Source organism: Balaenoptera borealis, assembly GCF_965194805.1.
Source record: "Balaenoptera borealis genome assembly, chromosome: 11".
Classification (NCBI taxonomy): domain Eukaryota; kingdom Metazoa; phylum Chordata; class Mammalia; order Artiodactyla; family Balaenopteridae; genus Balaenoptera; species Balaenoptera borealis.
Genome location: NC_138868.1, coordinates 25,446,140 through 25,464,785, shown reverse-complemented (window position 1 = coordinate 25,464,785; position 18,646 = coordinate 25,446,140). Strand labels below are relative to the sequence as shown.

The 18,646-nt window shown below is 41.4% G+C and overlaps 1 long non-coding RNA gene across 1 annotated transcript in view; it reads right to left on the bottom strand.

Annotated features, from left to right (window-relative positions):
• LOC309606592 overlaps positions 1-18,222 on the bottom strand; it is a 34,761-nt gene extending 16,539 nt beyond the window's left edge. The window contains exon 1 of the long non-coding RNA XR_014231972.1: positions 6,190-18,222. This is a non-coding gene — a long non-coding RNA (uncharacterized lncRNA). The remainder of the gene's footprint in view (positions 1-6,189) is intronic.
• Positions 18,223-18,646: the final 424 nt, after the last annotated feature.

Below are 18,646 nucleotides of genomic sequence, written 5' to 3'. Positions count from 1 at the left end.
TGCCAACTCTCCTGCCCTGTTTAAAACTTCAAATAGCTTCCCATTGCGTTGATACAATCCAAACTCTGTATTATGGCTCACAAGCCGCCACATGGTATTGCCCCTGCCTCCCTCTCTAAACTCATTTCCTTCCCCCTCTCCCTTCATTCACTACTCTCCAGCTACAATGGCCCTCTGCTGTCATTCCTGCCTCAGAGACTGGCCCACGCTGCTCCTCCTGCTAGAATACCACCTTAGCTAAGACCACCACCCCAGGAACTCTCTCTCTTTATAGCACTTACCAGCCTGGGAACCTGGCTTATTGGAATATAAGTTCCCAGTATCAGGAACAGTAGTTAGAGAATAGTATGTACTCGCTGTCCTCTGCACTCACTCACCCTGGTTTCCAATTCCTGGTCTACACCCTGGATTTCAGCGCAGCTTCCGTCTGCCTTTGGCCACCCATTTGGATCTCATTGTCTGGCTTTCTGACTTCAGCTCATATGACTCTTTTGACCTCATTTGACTCTTGGTTCAGCAGATTCCTTGGATTTCAGCATCACTCACAGCTTTGCTTGAGAAATATTCAATACATCCTCTGTCATCCTGCACCCCAAGCCCATCTCCCAGTGACGCCCACCTCCTAGCCCACGTGGGAGCAGCAATCTACACAGGCTCTTGGGACTGCAGGAAGGCTTCACCTGAAGAAGCCCACTTTGGCCACTGGACCTTGAAGCAGCTAAAGCAAAACAGAAACACAGACCACTCCAAGGGAGGTGAGATCCCTTCTTAGTGAATTTCTCCATGCCAGACAGCCAAAACCACAGGGCTATCCAGAAATTTGGACTGTTAAGATGTGACTGAAGCTTCCCTGACAAGAGAAATTGTCTGGCCCTGGAACAGTGCTTCCATCTCATGCTGGGGGTGGCCAGCTGAGAAAGTCCATTACAGACGGTATCACACAATGATGCCCTGCTACCAGCAGAAAGCAACAATGATAAAAAACCACGACTACTAGTATCATTTACTGGACTCCTTAATTAATACTAGGTGCCAGGTACTTTATGTTCATGATTCCACTTAATTTTCACAATAAAATTTAGGTAGGTGACTATCCCCATATAAGAGATGAGAAAATCAAGCCTCAGAGACAGATAAAATTATTTGCTCAAGGTCATATAACAAACAAGTGGGAGAGCCTGAATTTCTGACTCCAAAGCTCATGCTCCTAATCCCTACCCTCTAAGCATTCAATTATGGGTCCCTTCACACCTACACACATACCTCCCACACCAAATTATGGACTCCTCCAGAACTAGGACTTATTTCTTGTTCATCATCCACATAGCACAGGGACTAATCCTTAGTGGATGGTCAGCACATTTTTGTAAATGCATTTCTTTTTTTTTTTTTTAATTAATTAATTAATTATTTTTAATTTTTTTTGGCTGTATTGGGTCTTCGTTTCTGTGCGAGGGCTTTCTCTAGTTGTGGCAAGTGGGGGCCACCCTTCATCACGGTGCATGGGCCTCTCACTATCGCGGCCTCTCTTGCTGCGGAGCACAGGCTCCAGACGCGCAGGCTCAGTAGTTGTGGCTCACGGGCCTAGTTGCTCCGCGGCATGTGGGATCTTCCCAGACCAGGGCTCGAACCCGTGTCCCCTGCATTAGCAGGCAGATTCTCAACCACTGCGCCACCAGGGAAGCCTTGTAAATGCATTTCTAATGCTACTGAATTGGTGTTATAATTTATATACACTATAATTAATAGATTAATATAAATAGTCATTGCCATAACATACCACTGTTGGCTTTCCTATTCCCTACTATTGGCCATTTGGACTATTTCCAATTTTTAGGTTTAATGTGCAGTACAGTAATTTTCTTTTACTGGAACATGGAATGGGAGTGAGAAGCAGAAGATGAATCTAATAAAGGAAAAATAACATTCTGCATCTTTATTGGGAACGTTCAGGGTGAATCCAATTAAGTAATTACTAATTATGTAAAACAGAGAAACAATTCTGGGGTTATGATAATAAAATTACCAGCCTTTTATAGCAAACTTAAATATCACAATTTTCCCTAGAGAAGCAAAGTGTCTAATATATTGCAAAATACACAGTACCCTCTTATCTAGGCAAGATCCAAAAATTCTTTCAAGAGTGTTGGTCTACAGATAGAAGTGTCAAAATCCTATAATTAAGAAAACGTATGGCTATCTTTTAGCAAACTGACATGTGCCAGAAGTGTTAAAACTATATATAGCACTTTAGGTCTGCGTTTCTAGTTCAGATTTTTAAGTTTAGTTTCCCGAGTGCTTTTGTTGAACGACTCTCAGGTGCCCTCTAGTGGATGAGCTGAAGAACAGCTTGGTCATCTTTTTATGTATTACATGCCTAAAAGAAATCACAATTCACACTTTTAGTTTTACATGAAGGATATAGGATTAATGATTATTTTTAAAGAAATATTTTATAGACTTATAGTCATTCCTAATGATAGAGTTTAAGGTTTATTAATATTAATAGGGTTTTGGCTTCAGTTTATTTTAAATAACTGCTACTGGAAATTTATTTTTTTCCCACTCTATTTTGAAACATGAGCTTAAAATTAATATGATGGCACTAGAGAGCCCGCGTGCTGCAACAAAGATCCTATGAGCCGCAACTAAGACCCGACGCAGCCAAATAAATAAATAAATAAATATTTTTAAAAATCCAATCTCTGGAATATTCAGGACATAAAGTTAAAAAAAAACAAACTAATATAATGGCTTTAATCATCATAAATAAATCATTAAATATATTTTTTCAAATATAGGTAGGGTAAAGAAAATTATTAATTTTCTCCCAAATGCAAAGAATTTACAAAGGAACAATATAACCCAGCCATAATTTGTTGCTTTAAGGAGACATTGAAATGACATAGGCAGAGAGGTCAACATTTTCCAAAATGTGCTCTGTGAGATACTAGTTCCCTGATGTGTTGGTGGGGGGAAAGGGAGAGCTCCTAGTTGAGAGACATTTCAGAAGATTAACTCACTCCCCTTGTTTTGTTTCCACACTCAGTTCATAAATTTCTTTAATTGGTTTTTTCTGTGCTACTTGCTCATGGGAAGAGAATGCAGTGGGTAACATGACACAAGCTTTTCAGTCAGCTTTACAGCTCAGGTTTTCATTGTGAATTTAATTGTCAGCATTCATATTTATGTAGAAATACATATGCATGTGTTCGTGTGTGTGTGTGTGTGTGTGTGTGTGTGTATATATATATAGTTAGTTAGTTAGTTAGTTAGTTTTCTAGCTATTTAATGAATATGGGCATAGCAAACTTACCAAACTCTTAATAGTGCTTTATTTCTTGGCAGTGGGGTGTGGAAAGGAATAGCAAAGGGTTTCGCTTTCAAAGCTATACTTTCTCTAATATTTGAAATTTTACAATAGACATCTTTAACCTTTATAATCAGAAATATATATAAATATATGTATGTATACACACACATTAATTATCATATTCTATGGTAGAATTTGAAAGATAAAAAACATTTCCCAAGCAATGTCCCCAAACACACCTCTCAAGCTCCCACATGCCCAGACTAATCCAATCTCTCCTAAGGACAGCCTACACACCTACCCACCTTGTTCTCTCCAAAAGTCCCCTGCATTTGCTTATATCCAAAAGACAACACCTGGCTGGACTCCTGCCTGGTTCCTAGAGCTGAAGCTTAGAGCGCCCCCTTGAGGCTCAAGGGCTCCACAGTGCTACACGGGGCTGGTTGTTTCACAAGATGCATGCCGCAAAGGTGACTTGGTGTCAGAGCTGAAACCTGTCAGCCCCTTGAGACTGTCTTGTCACTGCTGGTGGTGGTGTTCCCACAGCAACCTTCAAACTCTTTGTAGAAATAGTTTCTCTCACTGAAAGGTCATCCTCACCAGACTCTAAACTTTTATTTGCTCTATTTAGTAACTTCTACTAGCGCATGCGCGCATGCACACAAACACATACACACCCCTCACCACCACCACCAGTGTCCAGTAGTGTAAGTACACCACCCCCAGTTATAGCCGCACTCTCGGGGTGCTTACAAAATCAGGTCTCTCAGACTCACAGACGTGGAGAACGAACGTATGGTTACCAGGGGGGAAGGGTTGGGGGGAGGGATAGTTAGGGAGTTAGGGATTGACCCATACACACTGCTATATTTAAAATAGATAACCAGGGCTTCCCTGGTGGCACAGTGGTTAAGAACCCGCCTGCCAATGCAGGGGACACGGGTTCGAGCCCTGGTCTGGGAAGATCCCATACGCCACGGAGCAACTAAGTCCGTGCGCCACAACTACTGAGCCCACGTGCCGCAACTACTGAAGCCCATGCACCTAGAGCCCATGCTCTGCAACAAGAGAGGCCACCACAATGAGAAGCCTGCGCACCGCAACAAATAGTAGCCCCCGCTCGCTGCAACTAGAGGAAAGCCCACGCGCAGCAACGAAGACCCAACGCAGCCAAAAATAAATAAAATAATAAATAAATAAATAAAATAGATAACCAACAAGGACCTACTTTATAACACAGGGAACTCTGCTCAATGTTATGTAAAAACTTAAAAGGGAAAAGAATTTGAAAAAGAATAGATACGTGTATATGTATAACTGGATCACTTTGCTGTACACCTGAAACTAACACAACATTGTTAGTCACCTATACTCCAATATAAAATAAAAAGTTAAAAAAAATCAGGTTTCTGCATCAGTAGAATGAAGACCAGACCCCAGGTCAAGATGAACTCATTAGAATAAGTGCCATTCCATGTCTGGGAGCTGGGCAAATTCCCCTTGTGACACCCTCTCTGTTTCTCTCTCTCATTGCCTGCCTTCCTCAGAGTGAAACAAGAACCTAGTCTCCGAGATGAAATAGTAAGTTAACATTTACTGAGCACTTAACACACACACAGAGGAGGGGACTTCCCTGGCGTCCCAGTGGTTAGGACGTGGCGCTTTCCCCGCCAAGGGCCCCAGGTTCAATCCCTGGTCAGGGAACTGAGGTCCTGCAAGCTGCACCACGGGACAACAAACACACACACACACACACAAAACCCCACAGGAAACCGTCTCTGTGTTTTATTTTTATGTATTGTCTCATTTCAACCTCACAACAACCCTCTGAAGTAGGCACTATTTTTCTCCCCCACTCTGTAGAAGACTGAGGTTCAGAGAACTTAAATAACTGGTTCAGAGGGGTAGCTCATGAATGCTCAGCTTCTTGCAAGCAGGGGACATGAACTTGTGTGGCGTGATTCTGTTGAAAACATTTAATCAAGGGCTCTGCAGTCCACACCTAGGATGGGCTAGCCCCAGGCTTTTCCCACAAAGCACGTACTTCCTGGAATGGGCATGATGCCACAGGCTGTCAACACTATACAAAAACAAGGTGCATTATCCAGGAGTGTCAAGTTTCCTTCCAGGTTTTTTGGGGGGGAAATATCATTTTATTTATAGGAAGATGAATAGATGCATTAAGGAGTATAATGCAAAAATTTTGTGTGTTTAGGATAAAATGCAAAAAAGGTAAAATCACACTAAAACCATCCCTCTGGTAAAGGGCTGCATCACTGAATCCCCCAGGGCGATGTTTCTCCAGCTTTGGAGTGCATGCCTATCACCTGCGGGCAGGGCCCACACAGATGTGAGACCTGTTAGTAGTATCAATACATACACTTGGCTTAATGCCCTGCTGCCAAGGTCTTGAAATTCTTACCAATTTTTAAACTAGGTCTTTGCATTTTCAGGCAGCTGGTCCTGCCTGAGGATTTTGTTAAGATGCAGATCCTGGTTCAGTGTATCTGGGGTTCTGCAGTTCTAACAAACTGCCAGATAATGCTTGCTATTGGTCTAAGACCACACTTTGAGTGGCAAGACCCAGTCTTCCACTCTCTTCCACAGTTTCTAATACTTCCTCTTCTTAGAAGGACACCAGTCATATTGGATTATGACCACCCATAGGACCTCCTTTTACCTTAATCACCTCTTTAAAGGCTCTACCTGCAAATACAGTCACATTCTGAGCTTAGGACTTCAACATATGAATTTGGGGGGTGGGGGAACACAATTCAGCCCATAACAGATACAGAGGACAAAGCCAAACAGAAATAACATGTGTCAGTGGGTCCACATGCAGCCCATTTTTGATTTCAGCATTCACTGCAATACACCCTTTATTCTCAGGTGAATATTATTCGTTGAGGACGAGGAGTTCTTCCACGGCTGGCAGGCAGTGTGTGCAAGGGCTTTTGAATCTCTCCTCTGTTACTGACCACGGAGAACTTGGGCAAGTTCCTTCATGTCGCCGGGCCTTAGCGTTTTTCCTGTGAAAGGAGGATGACAGTAACGCCTGCCTCATAGGATTATCGTGAAGATTAAATGAGGTAACCTCAGATCTCTCCGTTCCTGTTGGGCGAAAGAAACTGCCAGCAGTTTGGTATAGATTACCCTTGAAGAGGTCTTTGGAGTCGTCCTTACCTAAGGAAAGTGGGACTGATGTTTAACTGAGTGAAGGGGCCCCTCCTTGCATGTAGGGCTCCAGGGATGGGGAGGGGCCAGTTTGCAGAGGGAACCCAGGGATCTTCTGGGAGGGAAAAGTCTCGCTCCTTTCTCTATTCCCAAACCTTCTCCCTGAGAGTTGAAGTTAGGGAGATACATGGAGGTGCTTGTGGGCAACTCGGAAAAGGATTCAGAAGCAGAAAAAGCAACAGGTCCAACTAGTTACTGAGCCCAAGCTCGTACTGCTCGCCGCGCAACGGGCCAATAAATTCAGAGACAAGTTGTTGGGGCAAGAAATAACCACTTGATTGGGAAGCCAGCAGACTGAGAAACTGGGGGACTACTGTCCCAAAGGACCATCTTGCCCGGGTTTGGATGCTAGTTTCGTTTATGGATCAAAGAGTGGGAGGCGAGGAGATAAAGTAAAAAAGGTGATAAGTTGTTACATATATTTCCTGGTTCCAGCCACACTCTGGAGGAGATGTGTTAATTCCTTCTTTCCTGGAGCCATTCACAGGTGGGCCTGGTCAGGAGGTTTCCTGTGAGCTAAACAAAGGTATTTTAGCTGAACACTCAGGCATGGGAGGCAGGGTTCTTGGAGATGGGCCTTTATGTATACTTTAAGCTATAAACAACATCACTTTAGTGATAAACTTGTAGCAAAAGCATTAGAATACAAAGGTTAAAGTAAAAGAAACAGATAATATGGAGTCAGATTTGTTCTTCCCTATTACAAACTGAGTCCAGAGATGCGGGACTTGTGGCCAGGCTTGGCAATAAACCCAGAAAGGAGAGTGCAAGATGGGGATTCTGGGTCCTTTAAGTGCTTGATGCTGTCATTGGTTCTGCCTATCCTTCGAGGCCAGTGTATTTTAAGAACAATAACCCCAGAGGCTCAACTCTATTAGGAATGACAAGGAGTCTCTCCAATGAGCATAATCTAGAGGCATCTTCTTCCCTTGAAAAACTGCTAGTGAAGAACGGGGTTGGTGAGCTGAGGTCCTACCTCTGCAGCATCTCAAGCAAGGATTGGGCTACACGTCAGCTCTGCTGCTGCCATCTTACAAAGTTATCGAGAAGCTGGGTCCCATCCCCACCCTCCTGGAGTAGTTTGGCTTCCAGTGAATGTGGCTACCCATTGGGGAATAAAAGAGAACTGTGGATGATTTGGCTGTGAGCCCCCTCAGGGAGTGTAGCCTTGGGGGACATACAGTTCACCCTCAAAGAATTCCCCCTTTCCCCCCTATAAGACATTCTGCTCTAGCAACTGGGGTTATAGCAGGAGCAGAGAACTGGGGCTTAATCCATGACCAGCTTAATCCACTGCCCACCATGACCAGCTTCCACCACACTCAGTACCCTTCACTGCAGACCATCCACTGAAACGGGATCAAACCTGTGTGAACTTCTTGCCACAAGACACATGTCACGGCTCCTGGGTTCCAGATGCCTAAAGGCAAGGCGGATGGAGCCCTGGGGACAGGTTGACGAGACTTATGAACTTCCAGCTCTTACCAGCAGGTGGAGCCTCAAATAATGTAATCTGGGAAGTGACTGAGAATATTGTACCCAGCAAGAGGGAACCCTCTAGAATGTAGTACAGTCTCTAACACACAGTAACTACCTGTGGAAAAAAATGATAGTTATTATTATAGGAAAAGTAATTACTCACATAATCCCCCCCCACTACCACCATTTTGTTTTTACAAAATGGAAAGAAGAGAAGGAATTTCTCTCTACCAGCAGAAGAATGAAACTCTAGTTGGGAATATAATTTCCCCTCAACCTTAAAGGATTGAGTAGAGGATATGGAAAGTCCTGAAGTTCCCTCCTCACCTCTCTCACCTTTCCTTCTACCCTTACTCCTCCAGTTTCCACCGCCTGTTACAGCTATAACCATAGCAACCCAGCTGGTGGGACAGTATGGAAACTCCTACTCATTCTCTAGATTCAGGTAAGTCTTCGCCTTGTCTGTGAAGGCTCTTTGCATCCTCACTGCAGCCTCAGAGGAGACAACCTCGCTGTTACCCAGCGTGGGTGTCCTGTGCACACCTGTCTTACACACTCATTGCATTGCTTCAGAACTCTGTTTACTTGTTTGTCTCTGTCCCAACCCCATGATCTCCTTGGGCATATCTGCACCCCCTGTGTTTGGTTTGGTGTGTGGTACAAAGGAGCTGCTCAGGGGATTTCCATTCATGAATGTCAGAAACTTAAAGGAGGAAGGGAGGAGACTGCACTGAATTGGCGTGAGAGGGGGTGGGAGGCAGGTTGTTCCAGGAATGGTGTTGAGCCAGAGCGGCCTCAGAGGACAGAAATCATGTCCTCAGCCAGGAAAGCTGAGCCTGGCATGCAGGCTGTTCCAGGCAGGGAAGGGAGGAAAGAAATTGCAGAAAAGCAATGGGGCTAGAAATAGAGGTGGACAGATGGAACGGGGAGGGAGAAGCTGACATTCAGATCAGTGTGCAGCCCTAGAGGGTCAGGACCAGAGGTTCAAGGCTGAGACTTGGTGAGAGGGGGCTCAAGGCCTATTTTTAAATGGTGAAGTCTGACTGTAGGGGCGTGGCTTGCAGGACTGCGTAGTTTAGACAGAGAAAAACGTCTGTGCAGAATTCTTCGTTTGCTCAGGGAGATGGGAAAGGAATCAATCCAGAACGAATACCTTATAATCACATTTTTACCCTTTTAAACTGCTAAATTACAGACGTCATCTCACTGTAAAAGCAATATGGAGTAATAGCCAAGCAGGCCTGGTTTCAAATCCCACTTATTAGCTCTGTGAATTTAGAGAAGTCACTTCAGGTCTCTGACCTTCATTATATTCTGTCAGTGAAGGATATTAAAACCTTCCTCAAAGGACTAATAAGGAAAATTTAAAATAATGTGTGTAAAGTGTTTAGCACAGGGCCTGACACAGGTAGACATATCATACTAATTCCATACTTCTCAGTGCCAGCGAGGAATGTGTTTCTCAAATCTTTCTTTCTGAATCCATCGAAACTGCCCCAAATCTTATCAAGATTTGTTTTTTAAATGGGGTGTGAGTGCTCAATACGATTGCACAATCCAAAATTGGTCCAGACGGCCTCTTTCAGGTTCTGCAGAGGACCGCGTGGGTGCTTGCCAGCTTTTGAACTATATTCTTCTTCTGTCTCTCATCTGTTACCTGGGGGATGCAATCTGTGCCATTTTATTTTCCTGTCCTTTCACCTTTGAGTGATGAGGCAATAATCGTTGCTGCAGGAGCATTTACTCAGTGAAGCTATTTCACCAGCCTTTCACCCTCAAATATACTCTTTGTTCCCCAACTGAAAATTGGGCTGTCTTTCATGAACAGAGATGACACCATGGCACTCTTTACCTTCAGTGAGTGGGCTTTGTTTGTTTTCTTACAATAACAATAGGTGGTGGTAAGCTACCCACAAATATGTTTCATTGGGATCTCAGACTTGTTAGTAAGAAACATGATCAGAGGACTGAACCAGGAGGCTGGAAATTTGTGCAATTACAACTCCAACCTTAGCCATAAAACTGTCCCGTATCAAAGGATGGATGGGTGGACATATAGACTGAAATTTCAAGTAAGGAGTCTCTAGGATGGCTCTCTTTGTATGATAACCAGCTCCCACGGGGAAGGAGGGAGTGGTCTCCTCTATGTTATATCATTAATCCACTCTCAGCACATCACCTGTCATTTGTTACTCCTTTATAATAATAATGAGATTCTGTAAACACAATGGAAAAGACATAAGGAGTCCGTTTTCAATTTAAGGCGAAACCAAGGGCAAAACACCCATTTTATCTGGTTTACTAATGAGAGATATTTGGAGATAGCCAATAGCACTCGTTGTGCGTTAAAGCTGGCCATAGAAAAATTACCCATACAGTGAAATGGCCAGCATATCCCAAAGAATTCAAGTCTGTATATGTTTCATTCCCAAATGAAGGTGGGTTCTAGATGGATTTTGCCACTCATTAGATGTATGGCCTTAGGTAATTACCTGACCTTCCTGAACCTGTTTTCTTGTCTATAGATTAGGAAAAATAATAATAATTAAAAAGAGATAGTAGCTTACAAAAAAGGTAGAACTATAATGCTAAACAACAAACACTTGGAAGATTGACAGGTGATTGCAGTTAAAATGTTTTAAGTTCCTTATACTGCATTGAAGGGAGGTAAAGCTATTGACTAACTTTAAACTTTGTTAAAATAGTTACACCTTTTATTGAGTAATCAATTTAAGGATGAAAATAGAATATATAACTTTCAAATGAGTAGAAGAGAAAAGTGGGAGAATCCAGAAAACTCGGTCAATTAAGTGGAACTGAGTTAAAAGAAATAAAGTATGGTAGGAAAAGTCAAAATAAGATAGTAGAAATAACCCAATATGCATCAATAAAAATAAATGGAAAGGGATTGAATTCCTTTGGAAAGTAGAGAATCTCAGATAGATTTTAAAGAAGAAAATACTCTTTGCTGTTTACAAGAGATACCATTTTAGATGGATGAAAACCATCTAACTAAATAAACTAAAATTACCTAACTCTCAGACAAAAGCTAACTAAAAGAAATATGATGTAGCTACATTATTATCACACAAAACAGACTTAAGGGAAAAAAAATAAAAGCATCACTAGAAAGAGGGAGGATCATTATAAAATGATGAAAAGAGTAATTTCCAGACAGTCATAAACATTTCTGGACTTGTGTGTACCTACTAACGTGTCCTTAAAATATTTACAGCAAAAATGGACAGAATTACAAAAAGAAATTAACAGTTCCCAATCATAGTTGCAAAATTTTAATATACCACTTTCAGAATAGATAGATAAAGCAGATAAAAGAAAAGTAGGCAAAAGAAAATAAATGTGAACATAGTTGCTTTACAGCATTGTGTTGGTTTATACTGTACAGCAAAGTGAATCAGCTATACGTATACATATATCCCCTCTTTTTTGGTATACTCCAATAAAAGTTTTTAAAAAAAGAAAAGAAATGTGAACAAATTTAATCAAATGACATACAGAACTCTGTGCTCAATAATTCAACATTATATTGATACATGCTTTTCAAGCACACATAGAACATTTATAAAAACTGACCCCAAACTGGGTCACATAGACGTCTCTACAAACACAGAATAATTTATATCATTTAAATTACATTATCTGTCTAAAATACAATGAAATTAAAAATACTTTAGAAAAAACATAACCAATCACCCCATCATACTGTACTTAGTTAGAAAAACACTTTTCTAAAAAATACATTGATCAATTAAGAAATTATTATAAAAATTATTAAATATTTACTACAAAATAACAACCAAAGAACTATATATCAAACAGCTAAAGCAGTTTTTGAAAGGAAATTTATAAACTTAAATGTATGTATTAAAGAAAAAGAAAGATAAATAATTTATCATGCAATGAAAGCAATTAGCAAAGAGCCACGGAGTGTATACCAAAGAAAGGTGGGGGGAACTAAAGATAGGCACAGAAATTAATGAATAGAAAATAAGGAAATAAGAAAGAATATCAACAACACCAAAAGCTTGTTTTTTGAAAAGATTAATATACTAGACAACCCTCTAGTGAGATCTATTAAAAGGAGAGAGGAGACATAAACTATACCAGAAATGAAAAGAAGTACATAATTACAGTAAATTTTAAAATAATAAGAAAATATCATAATCAACTTTATGCCAAGATATTTAAAATGTAGATGAAATGAGCAGGTTTTTGAGAGCTATAAATCATTAAGATTAAGTCAAGAAGAAACAGAAAACTTCAGTGGGCTTTATAATAAAGACTTTGAATCATTAATTCAAAATCTATCCATGATAAAACAATGAGAAATTGTTTTTAGTGAACAGATTGATAAAAATCAAAACATCTGATAATGCCAAGAATTGTCAAGGATGAAGGGAAATGTGAATTCTCAAACACAGATGATGGGAATGTAAATTGGTATAACCACTTGGGAAAGCCAGTGGCAGTGTCTTCTAAAACTGTAGATCTGCACATACCCTATGACCGCCCCCCACCCCAGGAATTCTACTTCTAGGAATTTGCTCTAGAAAAAGTCTGGCACATGTCTACAGGAACAGATGTACAACACTGGTCATTGCAGTATCTTTTGAAATAGTGCAAAACAGAAAGTTATATAAATTTCTATCAGTAGGAGGTTAGATAAGTAATGTATGTTATGTATATGCATATTGAAAGCGAGGGAGACACTACCTATTAGGTGAAATGAATGAACTTAGATACATTTTTCAATAAAGATAAATCTTAAAAGCAAAACTTTGAAAAGGCAAGTGGCAAAAGGATACATATAGTATGATATTATGTAAAAGTTTTAAGAATACAAAGTAATAATATCCATTATGGATTCAGATAGATAATAGACACATATAATTTTAAAACCTGGTTGGGATGATTCAAATCAATTTAAAGACAGTGGGTTCTTTGGGGAAGAAGGGAGGGAAACGGGATGGAAAAGTACTTAATCATATCTGCAATGTTTTATTTCTTTAAGGAAAAATTAAATGTGTCAAATCTGGGCAGTGTTTATGGATGTCCCTGTTAGTTGGTGTATTTCTTTTGTACACTCGAAATGTTTGTGACATTTTAAAAAATAGAGAAAACAGTACTGGCTCTGTCTTCTTTTATAAACATTAAAGGATACTTTTCAAATGTTCTGTAAACAACAAAGCTCTACACAAAGGTGAATGGGTGTCCTCTTCCGCTGTCCTGACGGTGGATGTCTCATTTCCTGTGTGGCAGAGCCTGCGGCAGAGGTGGGGAGCCAAGCTGAGCCTCTCTCACCTGTTCCTACAAGGTCAATGTTAAGATCAGATCCAAGAGGGCATGCTGGCTCCAGCTCATGTGGCATGTGGAAATGGGTAGAGTCAGAAGTGTGGAGAACCAGAATAGGGAGCTAAGAAAGGCAACCAAAAGGAGGGAAAGTGTTCTACGAGGATGAAAACCGGGGCCCGGGGATCTCACCAGGCCGAAATGGAAATGGCATGAGCAAATTCTGCAGATGAGGGCTGAGGTCCACAGCAGGTTTTCAAGTGGCTTCGTAAGTTAGCTCTTTGTGGAGAATGGAACAGACAGGGGGTAGAGCTGTTATTACTTCTGTTAGATGCGGTACCTTGCAGTTCTGTGGAGACGGTTCTCCTTGTTCAGGCTGCTGCTTTGGTGATGCTTCTTGCTCTTGAGACGCAGGCTGCGTTTCTCATATGCTGGCCTCGTACTGTGGAGTAAAATGGTTGTATTCACCATGAGCTAAGTGCGTGGGCTCTAGGGTCAAAGAGACTAGAGTTGAATCTACAACTTACTAGATGTGTGCTCTTGGAAAAGTTGTTTAATTTCTCTGAGGCTTCATTTTCGCATCTGTAAGACGGGGCTGATGAAGGGGCCACCTCCACAGTGATATTAAGGAATCAATTGGCAGCATGATGCGTGGCACATGAAACGCTTCATGAGGTTGACCATTTTCTGCAAATAATAATAATAATAATGGTCCATGAATACCGTCAGACATCTAAAAACAACAATATATTTCACCAAGTGTAGACCTTTGTCTTATTCCAGAAAAGTGTCAGGAGAGATGATACTAATTACCCAATTGACAAAAGGCAGTTGATCCTTTCTGGGACCAGTCCCTTTGCAAACAGCGCACAAGGTTTCCAGGCAGCAGCGCCTATGTCCTCGGCTGACAGTCACAGCAAATTCCTCAGCCTTGTGAAACCAGTCGGATCAGGACACATGGCTTCTAGTAATTCCTTTAGTTCCTGCTTTGGCCAAGTCTGTAAACTGAGGTAACCAAAGAAGCTGGTTCTAATATTTGGTTAAGAGAGAGACAGAGAATTAACAGAAAATGTATTCTGGAACTAGATAGGATGGTTGCACAACATTATGAATGTACTAAATGTCACTAATGACAAATTTATGTTATGTGTATTTTATCACAAAAGAGAGAGAGATGCAAGGGTAACTTCTGAGATCCACAGACTAATTCATCAGATGCAAAATTAGACTACAATTCCAGTAACGACCAGAGGAGACAAGAAGTCACTTTATGAATTGACGGAGATGCATAAAAGATGCAAATATATTGGACTTCCCTGGTGATGCAGTGGTTAAGAATCCGCCTGCCAATGCAGGGGACACGGGTTCGATCCCTGGTCCGGGAAGATCCCACATGCCACAGAGCAACTAGGCCCGTGCGCCACAACTCCTGAGCCTGTGCTCTAGAGCCCACGAGCCACAACAACTGAGCCTGCGTGCCACAACTACTAAAGGCCGTGCACCTAGAGCCCCTGCTCCGCAACAAGGGAAGCCACCGCAATGAGGAGCCCATGCACCGCAATGGAGAGTAGCCCCCGCTCGCCACCAACTAGAGAAAGCCCATGAGCAGCAACGAAGACGGAAGGAAAGAAGGAAGGAAGGAAGGGAGGAAGGAAGGAAGGAAGGAAATATATTGTGCATAACAGATGAAAGTATTCCGTGTCATACAAGTGACCTTTAGCTTGTCAAGGTGAACTGAAAGCCAGATCTGTCCAGCCTCTAAGAAGCAACTACATACGATTTGAATTCAGCTTTATGGGAATAAACGCAATGTGACAGGTTCCACTGGTGCCCCTCTCTTGGTGTGGTGATGGTAGTATGGTTCTTCATCTCTCTAAGTTGTCTGTCATAGGACTTAACATTTCCTAAGAATGACATAAAACTTACAGACTGTTCTTTCTTTTCCCAAAATTAAAGCCAAGCATTTGTTATTTTTGGCTTCATATGCTTAAAGAGGAAATAAGAACGTGTTGCTTAGAAGACTTCTGACATAAAGGATCTTTTGCTATATGTTAAAGGGTTTCCAATTCAAGTGAAGGTTGGAGCCTCACTTTCGACCTTCAAGGTCCCGGCACAGGAGGCAGCATCTCTGGGGCGGAGAGGTTCCAAGTGCATCTCAGTGTACACAGCAGCCGTCACTGAGGGCTTATGCTGGGCCCGGCACTTTGCTAAACTCATCACAAATGTCATCACAGTTAATTGTCACAACATTCCTATGAAGGCAGAGACTATTATTGTCCACATTTTATAGATGATGAATCGGATGCTTATAGATATTCACTTTCCCAAATTTACATGGCTAACAGGTGGCAGAGCTAGATTAGAACTCAGGGCAGTACGACTCCAAGTACTGAGCCATTTAACCACTTAGCTCTACAACCTCTCTGTTCCACCTCAGTGGGGAACTGAATTTCACCATTTTTTTTCTCTACCTCTTGCTCTGCTTTCCTCTGGGCTGACTTTGTCCTCAAATGAGTTTTTTCTTTTTTCTTAATTTTATTGGAGTATAGTAGATTTACAATGTTGCATTAGTGTACAGCAAAGTGATTCAGTTATAATATACATATATTCACTCTTTGAAAAAACGGGCTTTTTCTCCATGGCAGCAAAGATGGCCCCAGCAGCTCTGGCTTTGCATGATTCTTGGCATCTGTGCTTTCCCAAGGGAGACAAAGTGTGATAATTGTCCTGGAGAGGGCTCTGTGGTAAGTTCCCTGAAAATGCTCACCCCAGCAATTCTCCCCTTTCCTCCGCAAGCAGACCACTCCTCCATTAAGATGCAGAGTCTGTTTCCTTTCCTCTTGAATCTGAGATGGTTTTCCTCCATCAATACAATGTGATGAAAGTGACATTCAGGAGCTTCAGAGTCCAGGCCTTTAAAATACCAGCAGCCTCTGTTTTCATACTCATGCCATAAAGAAGCCCAGGCTACAGTACTGGAGAAAGGCCACAAGGGGCAGCCCTGCAGGATGAGATATGTGTGGAAGGAGGCCAGTGGAGGAAAATCAAGGCCCCACAGCTGAAGTCATCAATCACCATGGCCTGGACCTTCCAGCTCAGCCCAACTGCCAGCTAAACCAGCTGCATGAGTAAATCCAGCCAACACCACATGTGGCAGAAGAACGCCCCGTCAACCCACAGAATCATAAGAAATAATAAATCATTGTTGTTTAAAGTTGCCAGGTTAGGGGATGAAAGATTATGCAGTGATTGGCTTGGCGTGGGTAACATCACATGTCCAGGAGCACATAGGCCTCTGATTGAAAAGGTGTGCTTTTCCTCCATCCTCCCTTGAAACCTCAGTGGCTGCCCATAGAAATACTAGGCAGGTGAGAAAAAAAAAACCTATGTCCACCTGCTTTGTGTGGGTTTATATTAATGTAATCTTCAGAAAGAGCAAAGACTTTGGGGTCCAAATATCTGTATTTGAATACTTGGCTCTCTCTCTTTCCAATGAGTCACCATGAATAAGACATATTGCCTCTCTGTGTCTTTCTAAAAACTAGAAAAAAAAAATCTTAATTTTGCATACAGGGTTCCTTTGTGGATCTGAAGTGAGAGTTATTCCACAACATTTACTGAGCTCTTCCAATAGACTTGACAGTACCCATTACATTGTCAGCTCGTTAAGAACAAACTTTTTGTACTATCACATTTTCTAAAGTTCCAAAATTATTTATTGAATGAATAAATGGTGACAGATCCTAGTGACACAAAGACGAATAGAGAACTGATTTCTGAAAAGTTCAAAGTTAATGGTAAAGAATGTGTACAAAACTACAAAGTGGTATACAAGATTTTTTTTTTTTTACTATTTTACCTTTTAAATACAGTGATTCACTAATTTATTAATTAGATTTGTTAACTCTTCCCACCTCATTCCCAAGGGGATGTGCAGACGCTTTAAAAAATCATCAAATATAAAAGGATAAAATATAGATAAGAAAATTAGGGCAAAGGGAGAATAAAGGTCAGAGCAATGATTTATTAAACTATAACTTAATTGCAGCATACCTTGGCTTTTTAAAGCTGGTATCTTCACTTAAGGTAATTAATCTATCACTGCCAAGATTTCTAGAAGCAATAAAATCTGTTAACTTAGTCACCTGTAGTTTTGCCATAAATAAGTTCACTCAGATTTCACTCTACATATCAGTTGGTAAGAAAGGTCCTGGAAACCGCACCTCCTCCAATTAAGTTATGTTGGCCAGTTCAGACTAGGAATGTAGCCACTCTGTATATGGTGATCAGGTGGGAAGCAGTGGAGACCAGCAGGTAAAAACTGGAAAGCGGCTAGTAGCTAAAAAACAAACTTCAGGCTCATGACTCTATCACTTACTAGATATATGACCTTGAGCAGGTCATCTTTCTTAGCCTCAGTTTCCTTATCAGTAAAATGGGTGAATAATAATACTGGCAACACATGTAAAAATGCTCATCATCACTAATTATTAGAGAAATGCAAATCAAAACTACAATGAGATAATACCTCATACAGGTCAGAATGGCCATCATTAAAAAGTCTACAAATAATAAATGCTGGAGAGGGTGTGGAGAAAAGGGAACCCACCTACACCGTTGGTAGAAATGTAATTTGGTGCAGCCACTATGGAAAACAGCATGGAGATTCCTCAAAAAACTAAAAGTAGAGTTGCCATATGATCCAGCAATCCCACTCCTGGTCATATACCCAGACAAAACTCTAATTCAAAAAGATACAGGACTTCCCTTGTGGTGCAGTAGTTAAGAATCTGCCTGCCAGTGCAGGGGACACGGGTTTGATCCCTGGTCCGGGAAGATCCCACATGCCACAGAGCAACTAAGCCCATGCGCCACAACTCCTGAGCCTGTGCCCTAGAGCCCGCGAGCCACAACTACTGAGCCCACGTGCTACAACTACTGAAGACTGCACGCCTAGAGCCTGTGCTCCACAACAAGAGAAGCCACCTCAGCGAGAAGCCCGCGCACAGCAACGAAGACCCAACGCAGCCAAAAATAAATAAATAAATTTATTTTAAAAAAAAACAAAAAGAAAAGATACATGCATCCCTATGTTCACAGCAGCACTATTTACAATAGCCAAGACATGGAAACAACCTAAAAGTCAGAAAGAGAAAGACAAATACCATATGATATCATTTATATGTGGAATCTAAAATACAACACAAATGAACCTATTTATGAAACAGAAACAGACTCACAGACATAGAGAAAAGACTTGTGGTTGCCAGGGGTAGGGGTGGGGAGGATTGGAAGTTTGGGATTAGTAGA